Source organism: Cervus elaphus, chromosome 22 (genome assembly GCF_910594005.1).
Source record: "Cervus elaphus chromosome 22, mCerEla1.1, whole genome shotgun sequence".
Classification (NCBI taxonomy): Eukaryota; Metazoa; Chordata; class Mammalia; order Artiodactyla; family Cervidae; genus Cervus; species Cervus elaphus.
Genome location: NC_057836.1, coordinates 36,754,389 through 36,770,947, shown reverse-complemented (window position 1 = coordinate 36,770,947; position 16,559 = coordinate 36,754,389). Strand labels below are relative to the sequence as shown.

General features: G+C 41.9%; 1 protein-coding gene across 16 annotated transcripts in view; it reads right to left on the bottom strand.

The window, feature by feature from the left end:
- The window catches only part of PPFIBP1 (PPFIA binding protein 1), a 196,886-nt gene that overhangs the window by 175,440 nt on the left and 4,887 nt on the right, over positions 1 to 16,559 (bottom strand). For 2 of the 16 annotated variants that reach the window (XM_043881930.1, XM_043881923.1), the window contains exons 2-3: positions 15,495 to 15,558; positions 9,185 to 9,265 (exon numbers count right to left, since the gene is read on the bottom strand). The exons of 11 other annotated variants lie outside the window; for them this stretch is intronic. The gene's annotated coding sequence lies outside the window, so the exon portion shown is untranslated. The remainder of the gene's footprint in view (positions 1 to 9,184; positions 9,266 to 15,494; positions 15,559 to 16,559) is intronic. 3 more of the 16 variants (XM_043881926.1, XM_043881922.1, XM_043881925.1) reach the window with 2 other exon arrangements.

Genomic DNA, 16,559 nt, shown 5'->3' with positions numbered 1-16,559 from the left:
TAGCACAGCACAGGTGATAATGCAGATTCCAGAAAAGAATACAAGGGCTACTCCAGAGCTGAGAGGGATTCACCGGAAGTGAGGTCCACGGGTCAGGACACACAAACTCTACCACTTCTGCTGGTGCCAGGCCCAGATCATCCACAACACACCCAAACTACTGAGATGATGAGTGGGCAGAACCCACCACCACCTTCACTTACTAAAAGAAAATGCAGTGTTCAGTTTTGCAGATGACTTGATCTGCAGTTGGAAAGATATTATGACTGACTGACTCTGGCCTTGTTTACTCATCCCACTCACACCACAAGCCATGCCAGACAGTCTCAGACGCTTGCTGAGCACAACTGGCTTTTGGAAATGCCAGAAAACTGATTCATTTTTTCAAAGCACATTAACTTACCCTGTGGCAACGTGACTCCTAAATCATTATCCTCAGCCATGACTAAAGTGCTTTCGACAGAAGCTCTCCCAGGTCTACCCTCCATCCTGAGGGCCCCCTGGAATGTTCTGAGTTTCACAGTCTGTGTGCCTTTCGTGCTTTTTGTGGTGGTGACCCACCGATCCTATAAATTCAACATGAATTAAGGATCCCAGAAACAACTGCATTCATGTACACACACGATTAATATTCCAAATATGCAAAATAATTCACACTTGAGAAAAATTACTCAATTACGGGTTGGCCATTTCACAAGTACAGAAGCTGGCCCTGGCACCGAACCAGGTATAAATATTATCCAAGTGTCTCAAACTTCGGAGAGGCTAGAGATCTGTTTGATTTATAAGTAACAAAGGGGTATGACCTCTTCCTTCAGTTTTGCTAAGGGATCAAACTTTCTAACTTCGCAGATAGAAGGACTTACCACACTGTTGGGAATTTGGTGCTACGTATTTTGTGCGCTTCTCTCTTAAGGGGCTGGTTAGATTCTTTGGGACAGGGTGCTCCAGCCAGATTTCATTTTTAGGGCAAGTGTATCCATCCCTGGTTGCTGCTGGCTCACAGAGAAGGTCCTCAGGTAATGCCCCTGGAAGGGGCAGCCAGCTGCCAACCACTGGCTGATTCAAGAATACACAGGTCCAGCCCTCTGCCTCAATAGAAGACAACCGGGCAGGGCCACCCCGGCTCCAGAGCTCCCCATAAGGGCATGCAGGGCTTCAGTTATTCCCACATTACCAGCTTCTCCTCTGCCCAATCCTGCCATCATCTTTTCCTGGCCCCTAAATTCCTTCAGCATCCACCTTCTGCTGTGCTTCCAGCCAATCCAACCAAAGACAAGCTGTTTTCTAAGTGTAGAAAGTTATTTCTTAAATCATGCCAAGGAAGTTACAGGCCCTAGAGAATTTTCTATCAGAGGCCCTGTGAAGGCTGAACAGTCTCTGAAAAATACCTGTGATTCCGTTCAAAAATTATACATTTTTCATAACCAGCTCAGGCCGCTTTCTGAACACCAGCCCAATGCGGTCAACAGGGACAGGAGTTTAAATAGCCCAGGAGCATCACAGCCTCACAAGTCAGGAGGTGAAACATCGCCAGGTGAGTGATCTGTGTATCACAACATCACGTGACCCTGGACACTGATACCAAAGCATGGGGTGCCTTGACCATCGGAGTGTACCCCTCCCCAGGTCTGACACGCTTGACTGATAACTTCACATTCAAGGAAATCTTTAAAGCTACCTGAAAGGGCCTACATGTAAGTATGACAGTGAGACCTGAACACTTTATCCCCAAAATTCCAAACTTTTAGGAACAAGAAATGATTCCTAGAGCTGAGTGATTACTGATGACGTTGTACTCTTTACTGCATCCCCGAGAAAACAGATGGCAGACAGGCCTGAGCAGGGAGCAAGAGCTATTGCTACCGTGCTGCCCAGGGGGCACAACACCATCTCCAGAAAACCTCAAGGAACCACCTCGTCGTCATCCAGGCTCTAGTGCGGCTTAGGGTCTGGGGATGAGGTTAGAGATGTCTCAGGAGTAGAAATCAGAGGAAAAGCAGATGCCTGCACAGTATATTTTATCACCAGAGGGGCGGGTTCAGAATGTTTAAAATGTAGATAATGTACTCCCTGTGAAACACTCAGGTTAAAACTATTGCAGGGACTTCCCTGGTGGTCCAGTGGTTAAGACTCCATGCTCCCAATGCAGGGGACAGGGGTTCGATCCCTGGTCAGGAAACTAAGGTCTGGCATGCCACATAGTTCAGCCAAAACAAAAAAATTAAATCATACTACTACTTCTCGTTTTATAGCCTGTTACGCACTGTCTCATCTGACCCTCACAACTCTTCCTATGAGGCTTGGGCTGTTATTATAATCACAACTTTATGTCTGGTTAAGTGACTTACATGTGGCTTCACTGGTGGCTCAGGGAAGTCAGTAAAGAATCTGCCTGCAACTGTATATAATAGCCAGGACATGGAAGCAACCTAGATGCCCATCAGCAGACAAATGGATAAGAAAGCTGTGGTACATATACACAATGGAATATTACTTAGCCATTAAAAAGAATATATTTGAATCAGTTCAAATGAGATGGATGAAACTGAAGCCCATTATACAGAGTGAAGTAAGCCAGAAAGATAAACACCAATACAGTATGTTAACACATATATATGGGATTTAGAAAGATGGCAACGATAACCCTATATGCAAAACAGAAAAAGAGACACAGATGTATAGAACAGACTTTTGGACTCTATGGGAGAAGGCGAGGGCAGGATGATCTGAGAGAACAGCATCAAAACATGTACATTATCAAGTGTGAAACAGATCGCCAGTCCAGGTTGGATGCATGAGACAAGTGCTCAGGGCTGGTGCACTGGGAAGACCCAGAGGGATGGGATGGGGAGGGAGGTGGGAGGGGGGTTCAGGATGGGGAACACATGTAAATCCATGGCTGATTCATGTCAATGTATGGCAAAAACCACTACAATATTGTAAAGTAATTAGCCTCCAACTAATAAAAATAAATGGAAAAAAAAAAAAAGAATCTGCCTGCAATGCATGAGACCTGGGTTCAATCCCTGGGTCAGGAAGATTCTGTGGTGAACGGAATGGCAACCCACCCCAGTATTCTTGCCTGAGAAATCTCAAGGACAGAGGAGCATGGCGGGTTACCGTCCATGGAGTCACAAAAGAGTCGGACACGACTCAGCGACTAAACCACCACCACCACAGGTGACTTGCCCAGGATGACACTGCTGACCAATGTTGGGATCAGACTGGCAGATTCTTGGTCCCAGGGTCCTTTCATACAAAACTGCCAATTTGCAGCATGTCTACATATTTCTCCAGGCTTGTGTACAAAGCCCCCAAACCTTGTCTCCCTCCTCCTGTCTTTCTTTACAGCCTCCACCCTCATATACACATCTCTATTTCATGGGAACAAGGGCTACCGATGACATGAGTCCTGAACAGGGTCACAAATCACCATCAAAGCTCTCTCTCTCAGTGACTCCAAACACTCCAAACTCTTTGTTGATACAGACCACAGCCTCTGGAGTATGGCTGACAAGAGGATAAGGGATCAAGTTATGAGATGACCAGTATTCAGTGCCTCTGACTATCCGGGTTCATGTCAGTCACATACACAAGAGGAGGGTAGAGAAGGGCTTTAAACCGTTCACTAATTTCTTGGACACAGTAATTCTTCCTAGGAAACGCTTCCTATCCTGGTCAATAGGTTTTGCAACTGTTATTTGAGGCACTTGGTGGCATCTACTCTTGCCAAGTCGGCATTCTCTTTCTGCAGGACAAAAATGCAGGGGCTGCTATGGTTTCAGGAGCAGAGGCAAGCATCTCTGTGCCTCAGGTGGATGCATTACAGATACGGGCGTGCTAATGAGCACTTATTACTCTTCCTACTCCACAAGCCAACCAGCAGCAACAAGAAATGCCTGGTAAAACTCGCTGGGTTCTCAAGCTTTGATCAAAGGGCTGGTGCCACAGTGATTTGGCTGAAGTGATTGGCACAGGGCTGACCTGGATTGTTATCTCAGGATCACAAAGCCTCGTCTTAAGTTCTCTGTATCCTGTAAATCAGTAGTCAGGTCAGCACCAATTTTATCCTTCCAGACTTAACCTACTCTCTTTACCAGTAACACCGCTAACCCCCCTGCCCCCAAATTCCACTTTCACTGATTATTAAGAAACCAAACAAAAAAAAAACAACAACAACAAAAAAAAGAAACCAAACAATGGACCTTGAATTTTAGGAAAACAAATGCCTACGGACCATTAAAATGGGGTGTGGCATTCTACAATGTACTACACTCAGTTTGCAACAGTCAAAAGATTTGGCCAACAGTTCACTCACTTTGATCCTTGAACTCAAGACATAAAAGGGAACTCAGAAATCATGTAAATGTCACTTAATCACTGATACTTAACTTTAACCATGTTTCCTGTAAAGCATATACATATGGTATTAATTATATAAAAGTATAATTCTAATTTATGAATTTATATAAATTAAATTTTAAAAAGGCTTCCCATCCTTGTCTCTTCATTGCTACTAAAGCAATGGCAGGGAATGGGAAAATACATGGCTACAAATCTAAATTTCTCAGAGAAGGAACAGGAGCATCAGCTATTAATCCAATAAAGCCCCATTCTCGTTCACTTTTCCCCATTCCAATACTAGGTTGATGTATTGTTGAAAACGCAACCATGGCTTCAGGGACAGAAAAAAAAAAAGATGACCCAAGGCATATTCTAAAGAAGATTCCTGAAGAGTGCTATCTTTAACTCCACAGAGACAAAACTGTGTTGGGTTATAATATAATTCTACAATAACAACTCTTGTAATTATTTGACTCAATTTATTAAAATGGAAAAGTCAAAATAAACATACAATAGAAGTCAAATGGCAAGACAACTCTCATGTTGAAATTTTTTAGGCAGAAGTAACAATAATATTAGCAAAGTTTTTTCTTTTTTAAGTGGTTCACAAGGTCTAGCCTAAGGAATAGATCTAACCCAACTTTAATATGGTATGAAAAAACTAAAGATTTAACAACTCTTCTCCTGAGTTATTTAATAACTTTGTCTTTTCTTATGATTTTCTGTAACTTTTTTGAAGGCTGCTCTGTTACCTGAATGTTTAACAATTCATGGACAAGTAACAACTCCATGAATAATGCCAAAATTTTCAACTATGTGTAAAGGAATGCCTGGGTTCTCCTCTGACAGTTCTCCTCTAAAGAACTGTCTGTGCTTTTTACATAAACACATAGACAAAGTATGTTTTATTTTGGCTGCGAGTATAGTTCTAAACTGGGTGTTTATCACAAAATTCTCCAAGCAAAAGGATTTCAGAGAAGTAAGTGACTTAGGCACACCAGAAGAGAAAATCTACTGAACAGGAAAATAAGTAAGGCAGATAAAAAAATGTTTCTTGCATTTAAATATAAATAACATTTACTAAAATTTCACAAGTCTGAGCAGATTTACCAGCTATTCTGAAATTTTTAAACAAAAAAGAGATAGCATTTTCAGCTTTGAGACTAGGAAACAATCGTTACATCTGAGCTCCCACAATAAAAGGGCCAGGTGCTGTGCTGGGTGGCTTGCATGTACTATCTCCATTTAATCTAACATTCCTACAAGGCAGACACTGTTGTTTCCATTTTAGAGATGAGAAAACCAAGTCACAGTGCTATGACATGACTCTCTTGGCATTCTATCCAAGACATGTCTGACTTGAAGATCTGAAACAGTTGCTGCTACCCTCTGCGCAATGGCATCACCAAGAAATTTCACCCAGAAATTACAACGAAGGAATTGTTTCATAAGCAGAGGATCGGCTCTGCAGTCAGAAGCTCCAGATTTTAATTATGCTTCCACTGAGTAGTGGTTTCCTCCAAGTTAATGGAGATGAAAATAGTGTTTAACCTCATAAAGTTGAGGTCAGAAGCACATTAAAAAGCTCAAGTAATAGGGCTTTGCAGAAAGACCAACCAAGTGAGCACTGGTTGGTATCGCTACCTCCCTCTTCGGGCTTCGGCTAACACAGCTGGTGACCCGCAGGTAAGCCGGGCTGTGGGCTCCCAGGAGCCCACCCGCAGGGCAGGGAGCCACTTCTACAAGGCCGAGCGGCACACAGCCTGGAGCCTGAGAGGGTGGAACGTGATGGTGAGGTGCGGAGGGGCCCGACTCTGCTCAGCCCACCTTCTCCTGCACTAAATAAAATAAACAAACTGTTGTGGGTCAACTCTGTGCCCAGGTACAAACACCGTTTGCTCAGCCAGCTGCTGGTCCCTGGCACTCAGCCATCTGGGAACCTCGAGGAGCCCCCCTGCCTGCAACAAGATCACTCCCATCCTGAGGGAAAGGAAATTTAAAACAAAACCAAATGAGCAGGGGCCTAACGAGAGCCTCATCCTTTCTCATCAATTTTCCTTATTCTGTCCCTCTCCACCCTCCTCTCTCTCACACACACATGCGCACACACGCTGGTGTGACTGGATTCAGCACTTTTATCCTCATTAGGAAACTTGACAGCAATCTACTTTGGGATAGAATTTTAAACACTGATGACTGAACACAGTGACTTTCAGAGCAGAAAGGGTTCATCTGAGTAGAGGTGAAGGAAGGTTGAAGACCCCAGGCGGAAAACAACAATCAATAGATTCGACTACACAAAATTTTTAAACTTTCACTTCACTAAAAACAAAAAAATTTTTATCAGAAAAATTAGGGGAAAAAACTAGGTGAAAATATTTGCAGTAACTATGAGAAAGGGTTAATAAGTGAAATACATAGAGTTCATGACAAATGACAGCAATACTAATTCCCAATTGATAAAATAGGGAAAGCATATAACAGTTAAACAGGAAATACAGCCAACAGTCACATACATGGTTAACCTCATAAATATCAAATAAATAAAAAAGAAAAAGAAAATATCTTTTCTCCTAGAAAGTTAACAAACGTTATTAAAATGAGAATTTCACTCTGCTATGTTTTGGTAACTGATATCAACATGGGCCAAGACATCCATGCACGGTGACCCACATCCTTTGATTCTGCTTCTTGTTATCTCTTGTAAAGATGGGAAGGATCTGAAATGCAGAAAATGCTGACTGCTGAAAGATGCTCAGCAAACAGTGAAAACAGGCTGTGTGTGCTGTGATAGGCTTAAATAAACCATGACACACCCAGAGATGGAAGATATTACAGTCCTGAGAAATAATATTCAGAGATACTGTAGTCGTGTGAGGACATGCAAATAAAACAACATTAAGAGGAATTCCTTGGTGGTCCAGTGATTAGGACTCGGTGCTTTTACTGCCATGGGCTCGGGGTTCATTCCCTGGTCGGGGAACTAAGAACCCATAAGCTGAGCAGTACAATGGGAAAAAATTTTTAAATAAAATTAAATAAACAAATAAAACAATGTAAGTAAAAATAGGACATAAAAATACACATTCAGAATACTTCAAATATGAAAAAATATATACGATTGTAAAAAAAAGGAAGGAAACACAACAGTAGTTGTATTTTTGTGTGGCAGAATACTGAGGACTATTTTTTTTTCAACTGTATCTTCTTTATGTTTTTTTCCATATTATTCAAATCTTCTAGAAGGTGCATATATTATTTTTATGACTACAAAAAAAAAAAAAAAAAACCAGTCTCAACTTTACATTAAAAAAAAAAAAACAATAGAAATCCAACAGTTCTTCAAGCCACTCCTACAACTGCCAAAACTGCAGCAAGCAGGTAAGGCAGTAAACAGGGAGAAAGCGGCTTCGTTTTAAACGTAGGGTTATGAAAACAATAGGCCTGTTGATGTGAAAACAAAAACTTTTCATGTCCTACTTATCAAAACATAGTTTGGAAATTCACTAATCAAAACATTTTCCAACAGAGGATTTAAACTCACACCAAAATTATCTCTAGTTAAGCAAGCAGGAAGTTTACCAGGAACACCCTAAAAATTAATAATTGTTTTTACAGCTTTGATAAATCCACGCCAGCTCATGTTAGTACACAGTGTAACACACAATCTCCAGTGAGTCTGTCACTTCTAAACAGGAAAGCGTGAAATCCTTAGCATAAGGCTAGAATAACAGATGTTCTGAAGTGAGGCTTTTTAGGGTTTGCTCCCCACCCGCAAAGGCTGGATTCTTAGTCTTTGAGATGGTTTTCTTAGAGTGACAGTTAACTATGCCAAACTCATCGCACTCATTACCTTGTTTCATTTTCAGGAACCTACAAGGAAGGGTCTCTCATCCTCGGCCCTGCTGACATTTGGGGCCAGGTATTTCTTCGTTACTGATGGGGGCGGGGGGAGCACCTGTGCATTGCAGGGATGTTTAGCATCATCTCTGGATTTTACTTACTAAAAGCTAATCTTGCCTCCAGCCCCAGCTGTAACACAAGAAGTGTTTTCTGACATTGCCAAATGACTCCTACAGGCCCAAATCATCCCAGTTTAAAACCACGGCTACAACATACTATTATTGACCCCATTTTACAAATGAAGAAACTGAAACACAGCCATAGGTCCATCTAAATCTACAGCCCAAGATCAAAACCCTATCCTGTCTTTGTGCACAGTAGGTGGTCTATCTTAGAGTATAAGATACTACTCAGGTCTCCTCTGCATCCCCATGGAGGCTTGTCTAGGCCTCAATGCACACTGGCCAAAAAAACCATTATTCTCATCACTAAAACATTTACTGATTCCTGATTGGGTAGCAGGGCCTGGCAACAAAGGCAGTCAGGGCCTTCAACAAGTATATAATCTCTTTGAAGAAATAAGCTATAACTAGAGATCAGCCATTTGGAGCACCAGTTTTGGAGGAAACTGTTTGCTCATCAATAAGAGGAAGATAACGGTAGTGCCACCCTTATAAAAGTGAGATGACATAAGCAAAGTTCCTATCACAAAGCACAATTTCAAAAAACATCTAGGTAACCAAACGCATAGTAACATATAGGCACAAGCACTGGAAGAATTCTGGCTTCTCAAAATCACTGGGCTGGGAGGAACCTTCACAGACAACTTGAACTCACTGTCCACTTAGTGCTAAGTCACTTCAGTTGTGTCTGACTCTTTGTAACCCTATGGACTGTAGCCCACCAGCTTCTCTGTCCATGGGTTTCTCCAGGCAAGAATACTGGAGTGGGTTGCCATTACCTTTAGCATTTAAAATTCTAAAGAGTTTATTACCTGCTTCCAGCAAGAGTGTGTAGGCTGAGCTCAGACTGAGGCTCTCAGCAAGGGTCTCCTGATGAACTGCATTAAGGGGGCCTAGAGGAAAGACAAGGGTTTAAGCAGGGACAAACAATAGGAAAAGTAGAAGATCTGAGAAGACTTAAAGCATTCCAGGGGGGCAGAGCCTGGGTGTGAGCACAGGAGAGCAGCTTAGGGAAAGAATCAAGATCATATGAGGTCACAAGTGACCTCAGTGACACAGTGGTGACACTGAGCAGGTGAGACCGAGGAAGTATTTCTCCTAAAAAGCAATCAAGAGCTAAAATACAAAACAAAACAAAAAAGAAAACAACGCCTGCTACAAAGCATACACCCAACTTACGTTATAAGGCTGGAGAACTTAATTTCTCAAGTTAAAAAATCAGCATTCTAATTCCTTCACAGCATTCCTTGAGAACAACAGGCAAATGCATGTTCTAGATCCACGAAAGTGAAGGTTTTGCCAGAATAGAGTCAATCTTGGGACTTCCCTGGTGGCCCAGTGGTTAAGAATCCTCCTCGAAATGCAGGGATGTGGGTTCAGTCCTTGGCTGTGATACTAAGATCCCTATACCTCATGGGGTAACTAAGCCTGTGCCGCGTAACTACAGGGTCTGCACCTTCTGGGGCCCACGCACCACGACTAGAGAGTCCATGAGCTACAATGAAGGTCCCACATGCCGCAACTGAGACCCAGCGCAGCCAAATAAATATTTTTTTAAAAAGTCAATCTTCCGCAAGTCCACAGGTGGTCTTCCTGTTCGAAAACAAGAGCCCAGAGCAGCCAGATCTTCTCTTTGTTAAATGTAAATTTCCACTGGCGAAGTCACCAAAAAAATTAAGTACTGGTGCAAATTTCTTAAAATACTATGTAGTTCAAACCATACCTGTCTGCAGGCAGTCTCCATCCCAGGCCCACGAGTCTGAGAATTCTGCTGCAAGGCTGAGCCCGCAGGAGGTCAGAGAAAGGACCAGGCAGGCCTTGTACCAAAGGTTTGTTTGGAAGATCTGTCTAACCACAGAGTGCTGAATATAGGCAAGAGACTAACTGCACGGTCTGTATCAGAGATGATGAGGGTGTAAACCAAGGCACTGGTAGAAGGAAAAGTCATTCAGAAAACACTTGAAAGGCAAAAATGACAGGGCTGACGGCCAGGTGAAGGGTCTCTAGGACACTCCACACAAACCTGACCCAATGTAAACTTTGATAATGAAGCTGAGACTTCAAGATCAGCCGGTAGCTTGAGCTTAAAAGTGAGTTGTTTAACTTCCCAGAACCAGGGCAATCTTCACAAACTTGTAACTGTAGTCATATACAGAACCCCATGCTCAGAAAGACCCCACATCTGGTTTAACACTCTGCTGTCATCAAGATTCCTCATAATTTAAACTTTGAATTTTTTTTTTCATAAATGAGGTCAAAATGCCTCGCAATTTAAACTTTGAACTTGTGTTCTATAAATAAGGTCAGATGCCACAATGGAGCGTGCATGTGAGCAGAGGAGATCTGTTTAATAAGAGTGGCCACCATTCCTTGCCACCCTATTCATACACAGTGTCTGCAATGCCCCATAAGCACAGAACTTTGGCAGGCTCACGATGCATCAAGTTCAGCAGGACTCAAAAGCGATTTCAAGGTAAATGTGCTACAAACAACTAAGTGAGCAGGTGGGTGGGTGCTGACAGCCACAAGAGGCCATGCTTTCCTTTCCATCCAGAATCCGCTGTACATGCAGAAACAAGGCAGCGTGTTTCTAGGAAACACAAACAACCAAACACTCCTTTCATATCTTCTCTTACTCCTGTCACTCCCCTGTATTAACCAACCACTTGAGCTGACAATGACGGCACAGAAGAAGGAAAGACAGAGCAACTCCACGGTTCTTTTTCCTTTCAGTCTTTCCTGCCATAAGCCAAGACGAACAGACTGTGCAAATTGAGATGTGAAATAACAGGAGCCAGTTTTGTGCAAGGTTTCCTCTGTTCTGATAAAAAGAACATATAAATGCATATACAAACCATGAAACATTATGAAACGTGATTTCAGTAATTCTGCGTATTTGTTAAATGCTCTTATATTTGCATTTCACGGTGGCATTGCATAATAGAAAGATGAACAATAAAATTCATGCTTATGATCTTTATTTTCACTTCACTCAAAATAACACTAAAGCAAATAAACACCATGACAAGTAAAGAGAGACTACGGAAGAAAAAGAAAAGCTTTTCCTGTTAGTACCTTTCACAGTACTTTTTCCTGCTTTTTGAACAAGAGGGTCACACATTTTCATCATACACTGGGCTCCACAAAGTACGTAGCTGGCCCCACCGAGAACCACTGAACTCAAGAACATTATGCCCAGATCTAAATATGCTGCCCACACCTGGATACATTTATACTGACATCAGTCAAAGCAACCGCCAAAGGACCCACCTATGGGCTGACAGGAGTGGTGCTGAGTTTTAGTACTACACTCTTAATTATTAGATTGCTTCAGTCCTTTTCTCATACAACTCACGTCACTGCAACAACAAATCTGCTGAAACACTGCAACCTAAGGTCTTTCAGCCAAAGATCTTTCTGAGTTCCTCTCATGACCTCTTGAGTTTGGTTTAGACTTTAGTTACATTCTAAAGGCAATCAGCATTGGCATCCTCATCTTTCCTATGTCATCTCTAACTTCAACACTCTGGGGAAGGGTCCCGGAATGGGTGGGCTGGGCAGATCCCTATCTCACTCTATCAAAGACGCAGGGAGCCAGTTAAACCGGAGCATGTAATGATGCGGAGGTCTCATGCTGGACACCTCCCTCTTTCAGAGTACTCCCTGGTGCTCTGCGGTTCAGTGTTAGCCAAACCCAGCCTGTGGTCCCAGACCCAGGCTGCCTTCCCGTCAGAGCTCTCGGATTTCCCCTGGGAAGTTGTTCTGCGAACCATTCAGTCTGGTGTCTAAAAATTCCTCCTTCACATACAGTCAGGTATCCCTTTGTCTCATTTCATTCCCCTCTTCTTTTTTTGTACCACAACTTTCCACTTCAATAAATTTCTTGCCTGGAGATACATCCTGGCAAATGTGTCAGCTTGCATTGTTTAGATGAGAGACTTCTGTCATTCTTTCAAATGTTTCCTCTGTCTCAATAATCCCGAGAGCTCTGGGGAACCTGAGTTACTTGTCTATGAATTTCCTCTCACCGCCTCCTATTAGACTGGGGAAAAAAAAAAAAAAAAGCAGACTGCCTGGGGTGAACTCACTCAGCTCTTATCTCTTCCAATCACATTTCTTTCCTCAATTTCCCACATCCTTTCTTTCATTCTATCTGAAGAAGCATTCTTACAGATTTCAAAGCTAACCTGGATTTCAAAGCTAACCCGCATTCTCCACCTAATTTCAATCTATCCCTTTCCTTCCCCCTTCTTGTGTGCTGCTTTCATATTACCCTCTCTGCCTGGACCAGCATCAAACCCACATTGTCAAGAGCACATCTCTCCCTGTTCAATTCCTTGAAAGGCTGGACTAACAGGACAGCCTCAGGTGCATCACCTCCCATGTCTTCCTCAATCTTCTGTACTCTGGATTCCACGGCTACCGTGCTGAAACTGCTCTCCTAGCCCACAGATGACATGGCAGCTGGACTGGGGGCCATTTCTCAGACTTGTCCTGTAAGAGGTCTGCAGCACTGAATGGTGGGGATGCTTCTTGCGTTGGGCATGCTTCATTCCCTTGCCACCAGCAACCTCTTCCCTTCCAACCTCCCTGGTTATTCTTGCTCCATCACCTTTAATAACTTCCTTTCATTGGCCTGACCATGTCTGCATGTCAAGAGTTCCCTGTGTGTTGTGTTTTTTCTTCTCTTTTTATTCTACATCCTCTTCTTCAGCAAGCTCACCTACTCTTGCTCTTTAGGTAGCAACCCTACAGAGACAGTCTATCACTCGAGGGTTTTGCCTACACTCCAAACCTAAATGTCTAAATTCACGCTCAACATCATGAGGTGAACAGCGTGAATAACTAACAGTTCTTCACAGCTTTTAAGATGTCAAGTACAGAACTAAGCCAGAGGCAGTAATATGAAGTGGTTGAGGTTACTGACCCTGGAGACTGTATCTACCTGCATTTAAATCCCTGTCCAACACACAATCTGTGTGACCTTGGGAAATTCACTTAGCCTCTCTGTGCCTCAGAGTTCTCCTCTGTAAGGATAAGAACAGTACCTTTTCTTAGGGATGATGTAGGGATTAAATCTGAGTTGAAAGATGTCAGACACATAGAACAGTGCTTGGTACACACCAAGTAAGCATTAGCTATTATTATTACTGTTGCTGTTATTCTCCTAACAACCTAATAAGACAGGTTCTATGACTTAACCCATTTAGACAATGAGAAGACGACGGTAAATTATCATGGGTCACGACGAATTGCAAACTCTAGATGTTTAAATCTTCTTTTTCATTTGCTTAAATCTTAATTCATCATATTTCCTATTTAAATTCAACTTTTGCTGTGTGCCTTTCTTGATTAAAGTTGTTCTATCTGTCCTCACTCCATTCGCCACATATACACCTCCTAACATTCAACATATTATTTCAAGAGGCATTTTTATAAAATAATAATAGTTCTAAGATCCCTCCCTACCTTACAAAAAAAAAAAAAACACAACTCATTTTAAAGCATAGTCTTGTCACTCTTTTTAAATCCCTCTAAGATCTGGCTTTAGAATATCTTACCTCTATTAACAATAATGATCTTCCTATCTTTCTCTAAAACTGTATTCTACGTTTTGTTCCAAACCCAAGGATGTTCATGCTCCCCCAGTGTCTCCTCAACATTTCTCACTCATCCCATTCAAATCCCACCTTCTCTAGTAGGACCCCTCTAAACCCAATCCTTTACTATTTCATAGCACCATCTTCTACCAACTACCTCCAAGAAGCCCCACAAACTGATTCTTTAAACTTTAATCCTCTTTATATTTCAAGAGTAATGCATGAGGCTGTAAAACAGACATAAAAAAATTAAAGGCCCCTCATCTTTCCCATCATCTTCATCCTATCCCCCATAAATCACTCCATTTAGCAACTTTTTCCTGCACTGACAAATGTAACTTTTATATGCATGCTTGGTGACTTTTTTCCTTAAAATACATATCATAAACATTAAATCCGTATATTTTCCCCCAACTTTCTCACAACTAAGTAGCTTTCTAAATCTGTTTTTCATTATGGTTATGTGTAAGGAAGATCATTCCATTTCTTCCCCTATCCTCTCTATATGAATATCCTTAAGGGTAAAGACCGTGTTTTATTTGCCCTTATATCGCCAAGAGGACCTTGTACCAAGGCCAAGAACTGTTTAACAAAATAGTAACAATATCTGTCATTAATCCAGTGTTCACTGTATGCCAGGAAAACCACTGTTAATGCTTCACATATATTATCATATGTAATTCTCATAACCCACCCAATTATTGCCATTTCACAGAAGACAAAAATCACATAGTTAAGGACAGAAGAGTCTAATTTACATTTGTCTGACTCTGGAGCACATCTGCTTCATCTCTTTGTTTATAGGTAATAAAACTGTCATAAGAACATCTTTTGCTGTTTCAACCAAAGTTTGGAGAACAGAAGAGTTCCCAGTATCCAGTGTAGGCAGATGGGGCTGAAGATAAATAGATGGGCCTTGGAATGAATGGTAAGTAGATGGAGGCAAGTGGCTGCAGCCATAAAGCTAACCCACCATTCAGTTATTCAATCTATGTTTACTGAGAACCTACTAGAAGTTAAATTACTTAACTCCCCTTCTTCAGGCTCCTCACTATGGTATTCTTTAGTAATAGCTGCCATCATTTATTAAAAGTCTATGTACCAAATGTGTCATTATTATTTCTATTAACATTTTCTAATACTGACAAAAATTCCATAAGACAAACACCAGTACCACCATTTACAGACAGGAAAACGGAGACCCAAAACCGTTAAATTTCTTGTCAAGATTAGTCTGTAATGAACAGCAAAGCCAAGATTCAAATTGAAGGTATGCAGGGTTCCAAAGTCCGACCCTTTTTTTCTTTTATCATCCAGGATGGTGCCTTTTAATTCTGAGATTAAAGAACTATGACTTCTTTAAAATTTAAACTCAGTCAGGATCCCATCTGGCTTCAAGTAACAGACCCAACTTCTGTGGTTGATCAAATGGAGATTTATTTTTCTCAAAATAAATCAAAAGGTGGGCAGACAAAGTCTGGTACAGTGTTCCAGAAGGCCATCAGCTTCCCAGCCCACTTACCCCTCAAGCTTCTTGAATTTGGTCACAAGACGGCTTCTGCGGTTAGAAAACAGCATCCATTCTCCTGGAAGAAAGAATGAGAAGCACGAAGAGCAACAGCCTAACAGGCAAGAGAGTCTGTGGGAGAGCCCCTCCCCGCTACCTGCATCTTATTGGCCAGAACGATGTCATTTAGACACCGCCCAGCTGCAAGGGATTCTGGGAAATCAAGAATTTGCTGTGTGGGTTTTTTTTTTTTTTTTAACTGACCACCAGTAAGAAGTGGGAAGGATGGAAACAACTGCGCACCTAGCTGTGTCTGCTCCACAGGGTAATGTAGAGTGCAAGTCATCCTAGAAAATCAAGGTACCTTGAGAAGAAAGCAATAAAAGAACTTTAAGTCTATGTTTAAAAGCCCTCTTGGTTGGGCAAAGTCACCCGCTGATGGGGGTGGAGGTCGGAAGAATGTGAAAGTTTTACAGACGCATCCAAGCAGCTGATCCAGAGGAAAAACACTGAAACCCAGGTGACTTCACACAAACTGTCCTGGAGGACACACAGGTTCAATCAGTGTTTCCTATAAGCCGTCACTGTTTCCCTTCCTCCCACTCACTCGCTGTCCAGAGTTACTTTAGATGAGAACTTACAGGCTCCTCTGACTCTTCCATCATTCACAAGAAAAAGTATAGGGTGCTCAAATTTCAGTTCAAGCAAAATAAAATCCTCGACCATGTGTTGGTAGGAGAAGCATTATCTTTACAAAAAGATAATGGTTCCAGGGATATTATTTATGCAACCACAGCCACACTCTCAAGCTATTGTATTAAGAAAGTAGGCCAAAGAGCTTTAGCCTGTTTACATTTTCTTTCAAAGTTCAAACTTTCCTCATAAAAACCTCATACAATTCTGTGATGAGAAGATCATATTTGTGAAAAGATATACATGGAGAAGAGTGACAGAAAGCCAGCAAAAGGACTTCTGTGAGCTATATCCTAGGCTCACAGGAAATACAAGATGACATGAAACCATATTCAATAATACGGTTCAGAGTAACATGCATGCAAAGGAAGCAGTAAAAGAGTTCCC